Source organism: Anabrus simplex, chromosome X, assembly GCF_040414725.1.
Source record: "Anabrus simplex isolate iqAnaSimp1 chromosome X, ASM4041472v1, whole genome shotgun sequence".
NCBI lineage: Eukaryota > Metazoa > Arthropoda > Insecta > Orthoptera > Tettigoniidae > Anabrus > Anabrus simplex.
In genome coordinates, this window is record NC_090279.1 from 213,529,046 (window position 1) to 213,543,643 (window position 14,598).

The following is a 14,598-nucleotide window of genomic DNA, read 5'->3' on the forward strand; positions in this document are numbered from 1 at the left end:
AATTTTGAGTGCCATTTCATGAATCGTTTTTCAAAAAACATTCAAACGAAATTTTCTGAAAATTGAAATTAAACCTCACCAATAGTATTTAAACAAATAGGCGCAAGAGTGCTTTTCTCGGTTTAACATCAACGGTTTTTAAACATTTTAAAATTTTGTATTTTAACAAAATAGTGAAAAACGTTATGTTCTCAAATATACCATTTCTGTTGCAGTAATAATAATTTCGTGTGGCTATTTCTAGCCGAGTGCAGCCCTTGTAAGGCAGACCCTCCGATGAGGGTGGACGGCTTCTGCCATGTGTAGGTAACTGCGTGTTATTGTGGTGGAGGATAGTGTAATGTGTGGTGTGTGAGTTGCAGGAATGTTGAGGACAGCACAAACACCCAGCCCCCGGTCCATTGGAATTAACCAATTAAGGTTAAAATCCCCGACCCGGCCGGGAATCGAACCCGGGACCCTCTGAACCGAAGGCCAGTACGCTGACCATTCAGCCAACGAGTCGGACTCTGTTGCAGTAAAATGTATATTCTTATTAGTTTATTACGTGTAAAATTTTTCAATCAGCTATCTTTCACAGTGTCTGATAAAAAGGAACATTTGTTAAAAATGGACCTACCGAAAATCATCAATGAACGTTTGTTACTTATTAAAATCTTCCTATTGGGCTAAAATGCTCCAGAACTCTAGTTTTGTCTTTCTCGTCTTCTGCTCTTCTCTTTTCACCCCTTTTTCTGTTGCTTTTTTAAATTTTATTCCAGCCACAACTTCAGTTTCAGCAACACGTTTTGGTCGATACTTCTATGTGGCATTTGCTGACTCCAGTCATGAAGCTCATATTTAGAATAGTATTAATTCTTCCTAGGGGCTGCCTGGCCGAGGCGTGCTCGGTTTTCTCGGAATCCCCGTCAGGAAGTCGTAAAATTTAAGAAGCGAGATTTCCACTTTCGGGGGAGCATATGGCCCTGAGATTCGCTCAGCCTACATCAAAAACGAGTATCAGGTTAATTCCTGGGGGCAAAGGTCGTAGAGCTAACAACTCTACCCCATCACGTGCCGAGGTTAACAATGGTGGAAGCCTTTACCTTCCACTCTTCCAAGGGCCTTCATGGCTTGTACGGAGGTGCCTTTGCTTTACTTTTATTAATTCTTCCTTCATTTCCATCAGGGTATACAAGAAAATCATAATTTGTGGCAATTTCAACAGTGTTGAAGGAGCAAGAGGTGATTCTAGGACTTCGTTTTCATATCATTTAGTTCAGGGATTCATTGGAAATTTGTGGTTGTCGGCAGAGAAGGCTGGTAGTTGAAGGGACTCGATAGACCGGCTCTAATATTAATACAACTGGTTCAGGGTAGACTTTGTAACTGGACATCAATTAATCTAACTCCACTATCTTCCTCCAGTTCATTACTTTCCCAGTGTTTCTTCATCTTAGATTTAGACACGCTTGAAGATGTGGAGATATTAGCCACAGCGTTATTTACGTCAATATTTCCAAGTTCACATTTCGTCCTCCGAATATTATTGATCAGAAATTGCTTGTGTTCCCTAAAAATTATGTTACTTCTAGGTATATCTGCTGTTGTCATAAACACCGCTCAGATAAACTATCACAATACACAGCAAGTCACATGGCAAATAAGGCAATACTCGCGCCAGTTTCACAGCCTGCTAAATCGTAAGCACAGTCGTTATAAACTTTCCCAAACACTTTGTAGTTATATTACGCCTTCTAGTACAAAATTCTGATAATATGCAAGGATAAATAGCAACAAATACAATAAGACATGAACTGGTACGACTGCATGTTGTGAAATGTGGGCGTGGCCTATGTGCATGATCACGAATTTAAATTCATTAATAAACTTAGAGATTTAATTCACATTCCGAACTTCGAAAATATAAACTCTAAAGTCGAAGCAACAAAATATGACAATAAAAATATTTTTTTCACGTATTTGATTGACGTCCCCCTTGCACATGGTATTATGACAGTTCCAAGAGAAACAATATAATTAAAGAGAATCATATATACGAAGATATATTGCCAGCTACTGTGTACATGTAATTAGATCGAAACTGTTTCAATAGAAATATCATGGGTGCAATATCAAAACCTATCAAGATAATCACATGAAATAGGCTTCTGGCCTTATGCCATGTCAAGGAAACAAGGTGGAACTCTTTATGTTTCGCAGATAACTTTTCTCCACGTCTTCAGGAGAAAATCTCGTCTGTTACGAAAACGAGGGATTTGAATTTAAGAATGCTTAACCGTTTACAATTATTTCTTCTAACACATTCATCCCTTATTCGTTTGATATCGTCTCTGATATTTCTCACGCACACGCGGTATGATAGAACATCTTAACTGAAGCACGGCCGACTGGATCCCTCGCTGCGCTCTTAGCCAGAGCGACGCATCAAGTCGGCCGTGATTGAAGCTTAGTGTTTCGGTCAGCTCCCGCTTGGAGCGCTGTGCCAGCATACAGCGAGCCACCTGGTGACAAGCCAGCATACCACTACAGCTCCAACAGTAAAGCAATCTAAAATTCAAACCCTCATTATTGTAGAAGTCTTCCTCGTGTACGGTCGGGATTTTCTTATGAAGACGCAGAGCAAAGTTATCTGTGAAACTTAAAGGATGAAGCGGCAATGGTAGGAACTGTGCCGGCTACACTCCTCTGGATTAATGATTACTGACTGACAGATGAAATTAAATTTTATTGGAGAGTGCTTCTGGAATCAATGATGATAGGGAAAACCGGATGGCACGGAGGAAAACCTGTCCCACCTCCACTTTGTCCAGCACATATCTCACATGGGGTGACCAGGATTTGACGTACGGAAGCCATCGGTGAGAGAGTGGCGCGCTGCTACCTGAACCACGGAAGTTCTTACAACAAGAAATACTTATCTAAACATGTTAAAATAAGGCGCTACAATACAGTGGTAAAACCAGAAAATCTTTACGCAACTGAAAGTCCCGTTTGAACTAAAGTTTAGATACATTTGAAGTACTAAAAAATGGAATCCTGATAAAAATCGCATGTTCAAAGGAAACAACAGGACAATGGAAATTATGAAGTAATACGGAAACATACTAGAACATGGAAAATACAACAGAAACATAAAAATACGATTGCTACCTTTTCGACATATCTACAGAATGGATGATTACAGATTCACAAAACAGGTATTGAAGTCAGCAACAAGCTGGGTACAAGAGGTCAAGAAAGACTTAGAAATAAAATAAGAGGAAAATAAACTATAAAAAGAGATATTTTTATAAATAAAGTTTTAATAATGGAAGGATTCCAAGGAAGAACAGAAAAGAAGCCCAGTGCAAAGCGTTCTGAGGATATAAGAATACAGTAAAGCACAGTGGAATGATGAAGGAACGCTGGAAAGAACGGACGAGGAAACAACAAGGAATGATGAATTGAAATTAACATGTGGTCCGAAGAGCGGCTCATCGCAAAGATGATAGGAAATGGTTTACCTATTGCTTTACCATTTCATTGACATAGAACTGATAAATGTTTGGAGTCTGTATATAAAAATAAATGAATCTAAGAGCAGATGATACTACGCTGAACTGGAAAAAATAAATGAATTGCAAGTCTTGTGCCATATTGGTAAGCGGAATTCCAAGTGAGGGAGACGCATATTCAATACCTCCAACAAACGAAAAAGTGGCTCCTAATGACTAATGGAGAGTGTGAAATTAAGAACAACCCACATGCAAGTTGCCCTTACGTAAGAATGTACCCTCGTCATATATGAGAATAGTGAAGTATGATTGGTACCGTGGAGTAAAATTTTCCAGAGTTTGGGATTTTGGTCAGACTCTTTGGCTGACTGAGCAGGGTTAAGGCCTTCGGTTCAGAGGGTCCTTGTTTCCTCTCATTAATTCTTCTTGCTTGGGGACTGGGTGTTTGTCCCAACAATGTCCTCTTCATATTCACACAACACAACTCACTACTAATCACTGGAGGTACAGGAAAGAGTGAGTATATCCCTTCACATGTATGGTGAAGGAAAGGGCATCCGGCCGTAAAACAGGGCCTAATTCACACGTGGACAATTCATATCGGCAACCCCACGGGAATAGAATAATTGCTACAATAATAATAATTTATTCATATCGCATCAGCCATTTCAAGTGGCTACGTCTGACTTTGATGTCCACGCAACAATTCCACATGCGTTCTCGGTGTCGTACTTTCCACTCCTGCGTCCATGCCTTTCCAGATTTTTTATTTTTGGCTTGTCTCGGAAACCCTGGAACCTTTGAAGTTTCTTCATAAGTGGGACACGCTCGTGGACATCATTATGTGAGATTCCCACTTCTTGCAAGTCTGTATCCACCTCAATGAACCCAGCTCCTTTCGTTTTCTTCTGCTGAAAGAAGGTTGATCGGTAATGTCACAAGTCCTTGAAAGGTAATTCTTACTTTTCAGATGGTATTGCTTATCTTCTCTACGTGGGTGTATAATTTGTGGTTATATCATCTTCTTTGCTCTCCAATGTCTTTAACGGTACCTATGATCTTTCTCAAAATCTTTCTTTCTTTGATTGGCTTAGACGGTTGAGGCGCTGGCCTTCTCACCCCAACTGGACGGATTCGATCCTGGCTAGGTCCGGTAGTGTTTGAAGGTGCTCAAATACGTCACCCTCGCGTCGGTAGATTTGGTGGCACGTAAAATACGAGTAACTCCTGTTGGACTGAATTCCGGCACCTCGGCGTCTCCGAAAACCGTTAAAGTACCTAGTGGGACGTAGACCAAATAACATTAACATTATTTAAACATTGTGAATCGTGTAAGACCTCGGGACATCTAATGATGATGATAATAATAATAATAATAATAATAATAATAATAATAATAATACACTAGTGAATGCCAAGTACTGAATTAGGAGTACTGGAAAGAAAAATTATACGGAAAATATTCAGTCTGCTAAGAACTACAGAATTCTGGAAATCAAGAAGTAATGAACAAATATACAGGAACATAAAGAACATAACAGAAACAATGCGGAAGAGGCAATTGATATTACTTGGACATTTCTACAGATTGTGTGACAGCAGGTTAACCAAACAGATCTTCAAATATCTTTGGAACAAGAAGTCAAAAACAACCTGGATTAATGAAGTCAAGAAAGATTTCGCAAGAAACAGTTTAAGGGAAGAAGCATCAGCAGCAATAACAGAGAGAGCGATTCTTAGTAAGAAAGTGTTAAACATGGTAGAATTCCAACGTCCGGAGGGAAAGAAAACAGGCTCAAAATGGACCGAGGGGTAGAAAAGAATACAAACTGAGCAGATGATGGAATACTGGAGGAAGAAGAAGGAACAACAAGCGATGAAGCATTGAATTGTCACGAGGTCCGTGGTAGACCCTAACGCAGAAATAATAATAATAATAATAATAATAATAATAATAATAATAATAATAATAATAATAATAATAATAATAATAATAGGTTGGGAAATTTATTATTAAACTTGTATTTCTTAATTCTAATTTACCCAGCTTCAGGAACATGTGTTCCAAATCATTTGCCCCCCCCCCGGGGCAATAGATGTGCGCGACTGGGGATCCAACATCGTATAACTACGGAAGATCCAATATACTAGCATATCGATACCTCATTCGATATAGATACTTAATTAAAACATCGGTAAACTGCCATTAAGGAAGCTAAATATCGACATTTCTGGATATCAAATGATGTCTCTTTCCGTTAAATTTGTGATCATGACTGTTCCGAGAGAAACACTATAATTGCTAGTTGCTTTACGTCGCACCGCCACAGATAGGTCTTATGGCGACAATGGGACAGCGAAGGGCTGGGAGTGGGAAGGAAGTGGCCGTGGCCTTAATTAAGGTACAGCCCCAGCATTTGCCTGGTGTGAAAATGGGAAACCACGGAAAACTATCTTCAGGGCTGCCGACATGGGTTCGAACCTACTATCTCCCGAATACTGGATACTGGCCGCACTTAAGCGACTGCAGCTATCGAGCTCGGTGAAACACTATAATTACAGAGAATCAAATAAATGCATCTCACCTCATTCCTGATCCCGTTTCATAAACGGGTAGAAATACTGCACCCTTGCAACGGCATATGGGTACAATACATACATACATTATTATTATTATTATTATTATTATTATTATTATTATTATTATTATTATTATTATTATTATTATTATCGACCATTATTGCTATCTTCCTTAATTCTTTTCTACTCGCAAAGTTTCTTTATTTAATTTTATTTATTCGTTCATTCATTCATTCATTCATTTCTCTTTTCTATCATTCTCACTCTTCCTGTCTTTAATGTCTTATATCTGTTTCTGTATTTTTATTCCCTGCCTATCGTGGTGTTTTCCTTCGTTTTATCTGTTCTTAAAATGTTTCCTCACAGAAACACGAACGTTATCACGATCCCCTGGATGGAAGTCTGACTGCCAGCCATCGCAGCAGCACAGGTGGTCGCCAAGCAGGGGTTATCAATATCCACCCCTGCAGTACTTCAGTCAATAACAGCCCAGTTTCCCAAACCAACACTCGTGTAAAACCTCTCCTTCATTCATTTATCATATGTCAATATTCGCTGCTGTGCCTCGCTCTGTGATAGCACATTAAAGTCGTATCCGCTATTAATGAGTTTGCAGCAGTAGAAGTCGCGCTCTTTATTGCCGGCCGGGGTGTGGGAAGGGTTGCGTTACTGCGCGGCAATAAATTGCCATCCATGTCACTTCTCCACAGGTGTGGGCTCCACCGTTCGATTAATAAGTTACCTTGTAATGACGAGATGTTCAAGTCTCTTTTGAAGTGTTCCATTTGCTAATTTAGTTGTTAACCTGAATTCTGTTCAAGGAGCTTTATTACAAAAAAAAATATCAACTTTCATTTTTAATGATTTGCATTTTGCTGAAGAGATCTGTATTCCTTTCAGAACGGTGGGCGCAGAATGTGAGCCCTGTACCTCGCATGACCTATTTTGTTATTTGCGTTATTTAGTCTTTGGAACCAACGTATTCTTTGACATATTTCATAACTTAACAGGTCTCTTCACTTTGTAATTGTTTACAGAATTCTTCAGAGGTGGATATTTTCGAAGATGAAGCAAAATGATCTTATTTAGTAAATAAAGGGGTACAGGCGTACGAAGCAAGTACAAGATCTATACAGGGTGTCCCAGGTGGAATGGTCAATGTTCCGAGTTAGAAAACGTTTAATGTACTTTCTTTTTTGGGCAAGTGTCACACACGTATCTGTCTTACCCACCCAACCTCTTTGACGCGTTATTCTAGCCCAACCTGACCCGTTGCTTTCCACCTCTTTGTTCGGGATGACTTTCTGCCATTAAAGTAGCCCGTTGAACGCGCAGTTGTTCATGGTGTGTTGTATGTGAAGTAGTGCGAGGGATTGGGAGTGTATCAGAAAGAAGCATCAGTTAAGTGTGTTTCTTCACGCGCCACACATCTACACTAATGAAGAATACGCAGATATTGTATACGTTTACGCCTTCTGCTGTGGTAGTGCTCCTACCGCTGTCGAGGAATACCGCCGGCGCTTTCCTGATCGTAGAGAATTTACCAGAGTTTTCAGCACATTACGTGAATCAGCTATTGTTCCTAGCTCGCATTTTTCTTCTGAACGTCTTGTTCAACAACCTGTGCGGGAACAACAACACATTGTTGAAATGCTGCAGCGTAATCCTACTACGAACACAACGACGATTCTCTGCACCTATCAATCTCCAAGAAACATGCGTATGGCGGACATTATATGCGGAAATCCTGTACCAATTTAAAAAAAAACGAAGATGTTCGGTAGATAAGGCACATACGTGCGCGCCACTAGCCAAAATACAAATGTACATTAAATGTGTTCTATGTCAGATAACATTCGGAATAGGACATATGTCCACCTGAACCTTTTCCTTCAAATAATCTTTCCTGTAATATCCGTGAGTATTGACCATTCCTCCTGGGACACCTTGTGTATTAACTTACAAGAAGAAAAACTATCATGGTCAGTAAGTCTAAATATCTGGGTTCATAGTAAAAAGTGATGGAGGACTGGAGGTTGAAATACAGCATTGGGTACATAATGGATGGATGAACTGGAAGAAATTGAGTGGTGTGATAGGGTCAGTTGCAGGGTGACAAGAAATCTCTACAAATCTGTGGTGAGACCTGCGATGCCCTATAGTGCAGAAACTTGGCCGAGCACAAAGCCTAAGAGAGAACGATGGAAATAACAGAAATGAGAATTTTAAGATAGATGAGTGGAGTTACAAGAAAGTATAGAACAATCAGAGGATCAGTGAATGTGGAACCCACAGGAAGGAAGGTTCAACAAAGAAGACTAAGACGGTATGGGCATGTGATCAAAAATAGGGGAGGACTACGTGGGGTAAAAGAGATGGAAACCTGGAAATTGATGGCTCAATGACGAGAGGAAGGCCAGGAAAGAGATGGAAATACAAGGTAACGGGATCTAAGAGAAAGTGTGGAAGAGGAAGAAAGCACTGTATAGATATTTATGGAAGAGAAGAATCCACCGAAGCAATGCCGACACTTCGTGGCGTGGGAAAAGTATGAGATAAGAAGAAGAGAAAAAATAATGACGAGAATAACAAGAAGAACAAGAAAGAAATTACAGGTGAAAGGCTACCATAATTATATCTACGTTCAAAACTGAAATTTGTTGCAAGGCTTACAACAATTATTCGGTATAACGAAAGTAATTCAGATATGTTCGATTCATTTTAAGCCTAGTTACGTCGACTTGAGTGATTTAATTTTTCTTCCAGAGCAGCAGAATATAATTTTGGATATATGGGATACAATTACCCAATTCCTTCCTGAATAATTCTAAATCTTGCACTGCCTTAATGTAGTCTAATAATTGAAGGCACAGTAGAATAAATGTTCTGCAGCAGACTACTTTATTACTTTCAGTTTAGAGTGCAATACGCAGAATGTAGATAACAATTTGAATGATTTCTTTTTCACAAAATCAATAAATCGAAGACACAGAGTAAGATGGTATTCCTTACTTCTTTCCATATTTTATAAACACTTGTAGATAATCCATGGTATTAAAAGCACTTTGTAACCCTCATTGTTCTCTGGTTTACGAAAGCGAATTTTAATGTGCTTTTTAATAAATAGTAATAATAATAATAATAATAATAATAATAATAATAATAATTTATTATTATAATAATTATAATTTATTATTATTATTATTATTATTATTATTATTATTATTATTATTATTATTATTATTATTATTATTATTATTATTATTATTATTATTATTATTATTATTATTATTATTATTATTATTATAGTTGTAAAAAGAATGTGTCAGATTTCCCTACTGGAAAATGAAATGATAATAATTATATCTCATAAGGCTCTCGGTTGTTGATTTCATATGTCCGCCGACCATAAGACACAGCCTGCACGGTTGCTAGCTAGAAATACCTTACATCACAGCCAGCACGGTTGCTAGGTAGAAATACCTTACATCAGAGCCAGCACGGTTGCTAGGTAGAAATACCTTACATCACAGCCAGCATGGTTGCTAGCTAGAAATACCTTACATCAGAGCCAGCACGGTTGCTAGGTAGAAATACCTTACATCATAGCCTGCACGGTTGCTAGGTAGAAATACCTTACATCACAGCCAGCACGGTTGCTAGCTAGAAATACCTTACATCACAGCCAGCACGGTTGCTAGGTAGAAATACCTTACATCAGAGCCAGCACGGTTGCTAGCTAGAAATACCTTACATCACAGCCAGCACGGTTGGTAGATAATGATACTTTATATCACAGCCAGCACGGTTGATATGTAGAAATACCTTACATCAGAGCCAGCACGGTTGCTAGCTAGAAATACCTTACATCAGAGCCAGCACGGTTGCTAGCTAGAAATACCTTACATCAGAGCCAGCACGGTTGCTAGCTAGAAATACCTTACATCAGAGCCAGCACGGTTGCTAGCTAGAAATACCTTACATCAGAGCCAGCACGGTTGCTAGCTAGAAATACCTTACATCAGAGCCAGCACGGTTGCTAGGTAGAAATACCTTACATCAGAGCCAGCACGGTTGCTAGCTAGAAATACCTTACATCATAGCCAGCACGGTTGCTAGCTAGAAATACCTTACATCATAGCCAGCACGGTTGCTAGCTAGAAATACCTTACATCACAGCCAGCACGGTTGGTAGATAATGATACTTTACATCACAGCCTGCACGGTTGCTAGGTTACACTTCCGTCACACACGTTAGATGACACTGTTTCGTTAACTAAATTATCGGATGACCTCCACACCCAAGACATACTAATGCCAAAATTTTGTTCATCACTGAGATCAAATTCATTGGCCTATAATGTTAATAAAATTAGGGTAACATTTCTTACCAAGCGAAATGATAATATCATTTGCCCAATGTTCTGATATTTGTATTTGTTGTACACATTTGGTAAATAGTTAAGCAAGCGCCTTGAAATCACTAGTTCCTCGTAAGTTGAACATTTCAACTGTTACATCATCTTAACCTAAATTTTTTCCTTTCTTCATGAGTTTAACAACATTTTCAACTTCGTCTGGAAAGACACCTAGCACATATAGTGATATTCATAACCATGTGCAAATGACCTAGTTTTAACTAATTCCACTTTTGTATGCATGAAAGAAGCCACCTGCATGTTGAACTGCAGCTAATTCTGATGATGATATTTGTTGTTTAAAAGCATTTAACAGCTAAGTCATCGACCCTTAATAGTGCAAGGTGCAACGAAATGACAATATAATTAGAACTTAAAAATGTAACCACCGACTAGAATCTAAAATAGATGATGATGAAAAAATGACCTTAAATCCAAAACAATCAGTGGATCAAACTAAAAATGCCTTATTTTCTGAGATTATGCTTGTTATATAAAGGAAGGGCCTCTGAACGACCAAAATCTCAGGCGTGCAAAACGAGGCGCAGAGGTTCTGTGCACCGTGCATCGGTCCTACTCGACTTAGTTCGGACCAGCGTTCTGACTCGGCTGAGCTCGGCTCGGACGGTGGAGCGTGCAGAGCGAGAGAGACAGAGCTATTGCTGGGGCCTGCTCGGTCCAAAAGAATCCAAAATCCTGGTCACTGGCTCCTCATAATAATACAAATCACTGGTAAAACAAAATCATGGTATTCATCGCATAATGGTACTACTCTCAGGCAAAGCAGAGCCAATAAAGGGAAAACAACACATTCTAGCGCAGCGTACAGTACAATTTCTCGCACGGACACTATAAGCACAGGCAACGCCCAGACAGAATGGTACTAACCACAAGTAGTCCCATGGTTTAGTCGCCTTTCACGAGAGGCACGAGATACTGTGGGTGCATTCCTCGTTTGCGTCCCGCACCCACAGAGGGTCAGAGAGAAGAAATGAAAGCATCCAACTCTTCGAGAAATGAAGTATCAGACAGAGAAAGACAACGGCCACGAAGGGAGTGAAATGAAAGTCTCCTTAGGCCTCGAGTGCTCTAAAACCGTCGGGGTCGGAAAGAAGAAGAGTTGACGAAGAGACGTCGGGCAGGATAGATGAAAGTGAGGAGCTTGGCACAACTAAGTGGAAGCAATGACAGGACTCTACTAAGAGCCCCGCGGTCGCCAACCTACACTTCCAAGTTGACAGCCTCTGAGGTCCCTCTTAGTTGCCTCTTACGACAGGCAGGGGATACCGTCCGCGTATTCTGCATCTCCGCACTACACCGACAGGGTATACAGCTAATTCTTTAGTACCCTCCATAAACATTGAGAACGTACACATTCAGCACATAATGAAAGCTCCCAATTTCTTGGAATTGGCCGGTTTTGCAAAAACAGTAGGTAGCTAATATACTGTACAGTGTGACTAATAATTCGAATTCATTTATTATTAGAAGCAACTTTTTGGTCACACTGCAGCACTTGCCGGCAAGCCGGGCCACGAGACGTACAGTGATCCTGGCTGGGGACAGTTCAGTAATCTGCCCCCCTCTGGGGTATGCTACCAGCTTCTCGCTTCATTGGTGGACGAAATTGGATTTTCTTACTTCACCACCAGTAGCATGCGTTTCAACATTGGCTGTGCCGTGTTAATAAGAAATGGGCTGAATGTAAACCACTGCAGAATTAGTGTGGGATGGATGTCACAAGAACACTTCGTGAGCGCACCGGGTGCTGCGGTTTGAACGTACGTGACACTGGCAAAGATTTAGCACCAGAGATCGCTGGTCAATTCCTACAAGCAGTAAAGCCTTGAATTATAATTCAGTCTGATCAAGAACCGAACTACTGTCATTCCTCTTTAGCGAATAGAATAACTTTATACTGAGTGCATTCTGTTACAAGTTTAGGTGCTAAAATTGACCTCGATATATTATTTGTCATAACTTAAATTTTGTTAAACAATCTACCAAAAATATCTTGATTTCATCACTCTAACCTCTTTCAAACTAGAAAATTCGAAGTTGTTTTCATTTTTTTAGAATTATTAGATAACGGTAGTTATGACTGATATATTTGATTTTTGGACCATAAAATATTTTTTTCTAGTATTCGCAAAGATATAATTCATTTCTTCCTCCATCAGATAATGATATCAATTAAGTCGCTCTGGTTTTTCTAAAGCCCATTTCAAATGAGATTGCTGTGTATTTTAAGGCCTAAAACACGCCCTGAAGCAGCCATTATGAACTTGTGGTTCAGGGCAGAAAGAGAAGCCGCAATCAAGGGAGTATGAGAAGATATAAAAGTTACAGAAAATATCCAAGGAAGAAAGAAGTAAGAGGTCTAAGGGAGACATGTGGTGCAGGACCGTTGTGGAATGAGTTGATATTCTTTTGCTTTTTTTCTCGCTTTCGAACTTTTGAATATTATTTTTCCTCTGCACAAAATGCTCATTGCGATGCAATTCATATCGTAATTTAATTTAACTTGCTGTGATTGTTCTGAAAGGTACAAGTATTCAGATATGTAATAGGTTTAAACATACTTTAAATTTTAACATGAATTTGTGTTCACTATTGGATTGATATTGAATTTTTTTTAAAGTAACAAAACCTTAAACATTTCTGGGCAGAATATTATTCGTCTGACAGTAAATCCAATTACTATTTCCAAATTCATTACGTAAATATCAACAAAATTTCAGCTTGATAAAACGAAAAATGAAATAACAATATAACCAATAGAGCTTCACACCTTTAATTTGGTAAATTGACTGACTTCGAAATTAAAATCGTTTACAATAGTTTCTGCTATTTCAACCATGATTTTCAAAATCTCATACGATCTGGTCAGGAAGTTATGAAGCTATTTCGACTGATGGTAGCTAGTATGACAGAATTCAATGAGGCAACGGTAACGATCCCTGTTGTAGCACTGAAGTACAGCAGAGGCGCGAAATACAATAATTGTATTGCACAACTGCAGTTTAAATATCAGCACAACATGGCGGACATCGCTGCTACTCGCCATGATATATTCAATTATTGAAAATAATTTCATTAAATATTCTCATCCTTCACATATTTAACCTCACATTAACTTTTCAGACTTTCTTAATATCTGGTGGGGATGTCAGTTCGCACTGTAATCCATACATGAGCAATAATCAGCATGGGGAGGACACAACCCGCTCTACAGAAACGTAACACAGGTGCCCTTGCACTGGTATAGCCAGGAGTTAAGCCGGCAACTTGTCCGTCCACACCGTTAAGCGGTTATGCATATCTCCCAGGTGTTATGAATGACGATAAGATTGGACTGTGCTCCGTCAGATACTTACTCGTTTATGAAGCCAAACTTAGCATACATTCGCGTGTGATACTCAGGCACGATATACGGACGTAGTGAAGGATGCATTCCATGTCATTATATCTTTAAAGAAACGAGAGGACATCGTTTGTCGGCGACAAGTACTGTACTTTCAATGAAGCGTCCATTTACCCCTGACTACCTAATACGTACGGTACAGCTCAGTCAAAGTAAATTAGAACTCTGATGTCAGCTCTCAGAGTTGTAATATGGGCGGCTTCCTCTCTTTGGCACGATCTTTTAATAAAACGCGGATGCTAAGGTCTAGTCGTATGGAGAGTGGACTTTTAATTAAAATTTCCGTCATTCTAGCTCGTGTGTAGGCGCTCCAAGATAAACACAAGGCGAACCAACATTCCACAGCTCCCTTCATTCTCTTCCCCGAGGGAGATGGACGGGTTGAATATCACCTTATTAAAAGAAGCCTCCTTCTAAGATTTATCCTGATATTTGATTAACCCCCAGGCAGCGTGGAGCGTAGTATCCTCAGGGGAATTAACAAGCAGGAATTTGCTCTAAATTCATTGTCCCAGCATACAGGGTGGTTTATCTAAGATCTCATCTCAAATATCTTTTGACTAGTTGAAGAGAAGTGGTGGTTTTTACCTACAGTAGATGAATAAAATAATGAAAATATGTGCTTCAATAAGTACCGAAGCAATGTGCTTTCCTCAAATTGAACTATATTCAATTCTGC